Here is a 6,000-nt window from a genome sequence, read left to right as displayed (position 1 = left end):
GACTTTTGAATTTTGTTCATCCAAGAATCCTTCACTTGCAACAATGACACCTTAGGCATTCTAGCTGTCAGATTATTGGTCTTTTGTTAAAGTTTCATCCCATGCTTTCTGCAGCACTTCCCAAAGATGTCATTGCTTGTAAGGCACTTCTCACGGATTTCCCAACCAAGATTTTTTATCAACAGCTCAACACAAAGTATGAACACCATGAGACCAAGCAGTCATCATACCGCTCAGGAAGGAGACACATTCTGTCTTCTAGAGATGAATGTAGTTTGGTGCAAAAAGTGCAAATCAATCCCAGAGCAACAGCAAAGGACCTTGTGAAGATGCTGGAGAAAACCGGTAGACAAGTATCTATATCCACAGTAAAACAAGTCCTATATCGATATAACCTGAAAGGCTGCTCAGCAATGAAGACGCTACTTCTCCAAAACCACCATAAAAGACTACAGTTTGCAAGTGCACATGGGGAAAATGATCTTAGTTTTTGGAGAAATGTCCTCTGGTCTGATGAAACAAAAATGTAACTGTTTGGCCATAATGTCCATCGATATGTTTGGAGGAAAAAGGGTGAGGCTTGCAAGCTGAAGAACACCATCCCAATCATGAAGCATGGGGGAGGCAGCATCATGTTGTGGGGGTCCTTTGCTGCAGGAGGGACTGGTGCACTTCACAATGGCATAAGGATGGCATCATAAGGAAGGAATATTGTGCAAATATGTTGAAGCAACATCTCAAGACATCAGCCAGGAAGTTATAGCTTGGTCGCAAATGGGTCTTCTAAATGGACAATGACCCCAAGCATTCCTCTGAAGTTGTGGCAAAATGGCTTAAGGACAACAAAGACAAGGTATTGGAGTTGCCATCACAAAGCCCTGACCTCAATCAGATAGCAAATTTGTGGTCAGAACTGAAAAATGTGTGTGAGCAAGGAAGACTGCAAACCTGACTCAGTTACACCAATTCTGTCTGGAGGAATGAGTTAAAATTCCAGCAACTTATTGTGAGAAGCTTGTGGAAGTCTTCCCAAAAAGTTTGACCCAAGTTAAAAAAAAATTTAATCAATGCTACAAAATCCTTACAAAGTGAATGTAAACTTCTGACCCACTGGGAATGTGATAAAAGGAATACAAGCTGAAATAAATTCTCTGTACTATTATTCTGACATTTCACATTCTTAAAATAAAGTAGTGTTCCTAAATGACCTAAAACAGGAAATGCTTTCTACAATTAAATGTCAGGATCTGGAATGCAACCACTCATTCAGATTTTTTCTTCTGAGCCAAGCGGTTGTGTTCAGCGAGCTGAATTACTCTGCCGATCCATTCACCTCTGTTTCCGGTGAATCTGTTGGATTTACAGCACATTACAGCGGTTTCTCCCCCCTCTTGCACTGGCATTGTGCAGAGAATGCCCCTGGGTGCTTCAACATCTAAAAGAGTAATTTTTTCCTCAAAAAGAATATATTTTCTTCTAAAAGAGTGGCACCTACGAAAGCTTAGAAGCTCTATCTGCTTCTAATGGCCACGATTGCTGTCTCATGTGTTTTGGTGCTACCCACGCGGATATACCTTTCGTGGATGGTGCATGTCCTCATTTCGAGAACATGACCATGGCAACGTTACGATCATGGCTTTCTTTCGTCAGAGGGAAAGCCACCCCAATGGCTCCCTGCCTTGGTCCTTCTACCTACGGGTATGGGGCAGAGTCGATTAGAGTCGGTTAGCACTGGGGACGATTTGGGGACCTCAGTGATTGCTTCTCCATCGGAGAGCGGGCTCGTCATGATGCCGTCTGACGCAGAGGACTCGGCTGGACTCCCACCCTTGGGTGCGTAAATTTGAAAATTTTTTTGAACATTCTGAGAATGTCATTCAATTGACTTTTATACAGAAACAGAACAGGATAAGTCTCACTAAGTTTGTGTAAAGAAAAGGCAAGTATATAGGCCTAACGATATTATAATGTTTTTGTTTGGTAATACATTGTTTTTATTTAATGCTTTATTCATTTGGTAATTTATTTAATTTAATACAGAGAATTGTGCCGGCATTTTTTCAAATGTAAGCTAAAACATAATTGTATAGAATTGGGCTATATTTTAGTGTTCCAAAAAAGCACACTGATTCTTTTCTCCTAGTATTGTGTATTTATTTTTAATTTAAAACATCTATTATTTTGAATAGTGTGGAAAAGCAACATTAATAAATGAACAGATGGCTACCACGATTAAATTAATCACAAATAGAGGCCATTAAGTTATTCTCTGTGCACTTGTCGATGACAGGTGTATGATATGAGATATTTGTGTTGGTACTCCAAGAAGTGTCATGTCGCTGATGTGTTTGCAGCATCAGATCTGTGCAGGTATGCCATTAAGACCAATTCATAACAGTGTGAGTTATGCTTCACATACAATAAACTGGCTTTCAAGGATGTATAACTTGTTGTCATGATTAACAAAGTCTAACAATTGGGGTAAATTGGCTGGTCCTTCCGGCAGCCTTTGAATGCAGCCAGCGGCCGATTTTTCTCTGAACCCTTACTGATCAGTTGCGCTCCCTCGTCCTGCACCTCCGTGCCCCTTTATAAAGAATCTCTTTACAATTTTTTAAGTAAATCAACAAACAAAAAACACACACAATTCAATCATCGGTGCTGCGGCATTACATAAGTAGCTAGATTGAAAAAGTTCTGGGTCAAAAGCTAACCCAGTTCTTCTGGAAGCCATACGTATCATCACTTATTTTAGGTGGCATACGCAAAATCCTAAGAAAGATAGGTGGGATACAGCGTATGACTGCGTATGCCGTGGACCAGTCTTAATTATATATATATATATATATATATATATATATATATATGTATGTATGTATGTATATATATATATATGAGATTGACTAATTAATTATATTAACATTTTAATAGGAAGAATGTTGGAATGTTAGTTAACAGGATAGTTCACTTAAAAGTATAATTAAATTCTTTCATCATCTACTCACCTTCATGCCATCCCAGATGTGTATAACTTTCTTTCTTATACTTAAGACAAATTAAGGTTATTTAGAAAAAATATCTCAGGTCTGTGGATGAAAGACAGATTTAAGTCCTTAGCTTTTTTATTATAAATCTCCACTTTCACATTCAGATGTAAAAAGATGAAAAAAGATGTAAAAGTGCAAGTGGACATTTATAGTAAAAAACAACTTAGATATTGATCTGTTCTCACCCACAGCTACGATTTCGCTTCTGAAGACAGATTTAACCACTGGAGTCGTATGGATTACTTTTCTGCTGCCTTTATGTGTTTTTGGAGTTTCAAAGTTCTGGACACCATTCACTTGCATTGTATGGACCTAAAGAGCTGAGATATTCTTAAAATCTTTGTGTTCACCAGATATAAGAAAGTCATATACATCTGTGATGGCATGAGATTGAGGAAATAACAAGAATTTTCATTTTTGGGTGAACAAGCATTTTTAGTACTTATTTTAATCATAAGAGGAGTTCGATTTTCGGATATAGATCAGTTCTGTTGTCACTGTGATTTTTAACTAACAAACACCATGAGTGTTCAACATCACATACACCAGAGATGTGATTGAAACCACGAGCAATATATAGTATTTTGAGCAAAAGTAGATCGCTAAAAAGAATTTGCGTGAAAAGGCGTCTCAGCGCCCTCACTGCATGAAAGACTGTTATTTGTGTTCCTGTAAATACTGTTGTCATGACGAGTACACATCTCTCTGCTATTCGAGAGATTGGACAGATTCGCGCCGTGTTGAGTAACTCTCAAGTGAGATTGTGAGCGCGCATGTTCGATTAACACACCACGCATGAGCGCGCATGTACAGCGTGTGAACGCTCGCGCAGAGCGACCGCCGCTCTTAAGGTGCGTACACACTGCCAGCGACTTTATCGCTGAAGGTCGCCAGTGGCTGGCGGTGAAGTCGCTAGTGGGTGTACCCACTACTGGTTGCCTAGTAACGTTTATAAATGACATTCACGGATGCCACTCCATTGCTGTTGACAGCGAATCTCTTTTCTTGCCACTAAAAACAAACATTTTGAAGGGAAAAGACTAAATATAAATGGAATCAATACATAAAATGCTTTATATCAAAGATGAATGAGAAACAAGGCGTGCTGTTTGCCATAGCGGCTGTTTATCTGCTGCGAAAATGCAAATGTCGGTCTGTCTGGGTCCATAAAATCCCCGCGATCTCAGATACACCTTTCCACGCAGTATTTTTCTTAAAAATGTCCTTGTACGTGGGAAGAGACATATCATTGAGCACTGGAACATTTCTAACAGCAAGAATTTGCCTTTCATCCATTTCCATTACTGCAGGAGCTGAGAGAGAGAGAAGGATCACGTGAGCTCTCCCGTCTTCTCTCCTATTGGCTGTCGCTTCCGTTAGTCGCTCCAAAGTTGAACTTTTCTCAACTCTGTCGCATCGCTGGACACGCCCACATCTAGCGCCAACGGTCGCGACAGCTCGTGTCGCCGGAAGTCGCTGTGCTCGCATTGAAAATGAATGGTATTGAGTCGCTGTTGCGCGCGATGTCGCTGGCAGTGTGTACGCACCTTTAACATCAGCCATGCTCAGATATTATTAGTTGTTTTTATTTATTTGTTTATTTGTGTATCACCCTCTTGCAATTTAATTCCCTCTCTAACGTGATTCAGCAATGTAGAGAACTAGCGTAAATCCTCAGCAAATTGGACACAGTTGATTTGATAGGCTTCTGATAAATATATTTCTGATGATTATATCATAACGAGGGCCGCAAAAGATAGCTTGAGGGCCGCGTGATGAGTAGCGCTGCCTAGACTATGCCCCAAAGCGCCCCATAACTGTTACCTAGTGTGACTTCATTATCTCAGTCCTGATTTGCATGAGGAAACTGACTATATCTGTCATATTTAATGAAACATTGCTAATGACTTTATTGAGAGGAATTATCATCTACAAAGCAATAAAGGAGAAAAGACATTTAATGATGAGAGGGTAAGATTCTAAGAATAACCACACTTGAATATATTGGCTTTGAACTAAGATATTTTTTCATGTCCACATTGAATACGAAAGTGCTGTGGGACATGATGCAATGAAAGCTAATCAGAAAATATTTTATGTTAAATGTACGGTTTAAAGGCATATTCCGGGTTCAATACAAGATAAGCTCAATCGACAGCATTTGTGGCATTATATATCTATTACCACAAAAATGTACGCACTCGACAATCCTTTTAAAAAAAAAAGAAATAAAAAAATCTGGATTCCGGAGAGACACTTACAATGGAAGTGAATGGGGCCAATCTATAAACGTAAAAACACTCACTGTTTCAAATGTACAGAAACAAGACATAAGAAATGTGTGTAAACGTGATTTTAGTGAGTGGTGGTGGTGTAGTGGTCTAAAGCACTTCGATCCCCACATTCACCACCATTGTGTCCTTGAGCAAGGCACTTAACTCCAGGTTGCTCCGGGGTTGTCCCTGTAATAAGGGCTCTGTAAGTCGCTTTGGATAAAAGCATCTGCCAAATGCATAAATGTAAATGTAAAATATAGTGAGATCCCCCCAATCATGCATCTGTCCATGTTTATATAATGCTGAAAATAATTTAGTATTATAATAATTTGCAATAGTGTGACTGTTAGTCTGTCATAATCAGACAAAAAACTTAAGTCCCCCCTCCATTGTACAGGTTGTTTCACCCAACTAATGTTGCACAATCCCCCTCTAGTGTTGACAGAGGTGTCCACCTGTAACTTTTCTTACTGATGGCCAGGATGGGCCAACACAGGTATGAATTTGTGCAATTCTAATTTTTTATAAAAAAAAGAACAATCCAGTGTAAAATGTGTCCTAATGGATATAAAACATTCTGATATTTAAATGTGGATGCATGAAGGATTTGGTTTTCTGATCGTCAAGCATCCTGCTGGAATAAAACTTTGTGTCTCACAAGACACAGTCGGTGGCTG

This window comes from Xyrauchen texanus, chromosome 41, assembly GCF_025860055.1.
Source record: "Xyrauchen texanus isolate HMW12.3.18 chromosome 41, RBS_HiC_50CHRs, whole genome shotgun sequence".
NCBI classification, from domain to species: domain Eukaryota; kingdom Metazoa; phylum Chordata; class Actinopteri; order Cypriniformes; family Catostomidae; genus Xyrauchen; species Xyrauchen texanus.
Note: the sequence above shows the minus strand (reverse complement) of the source record.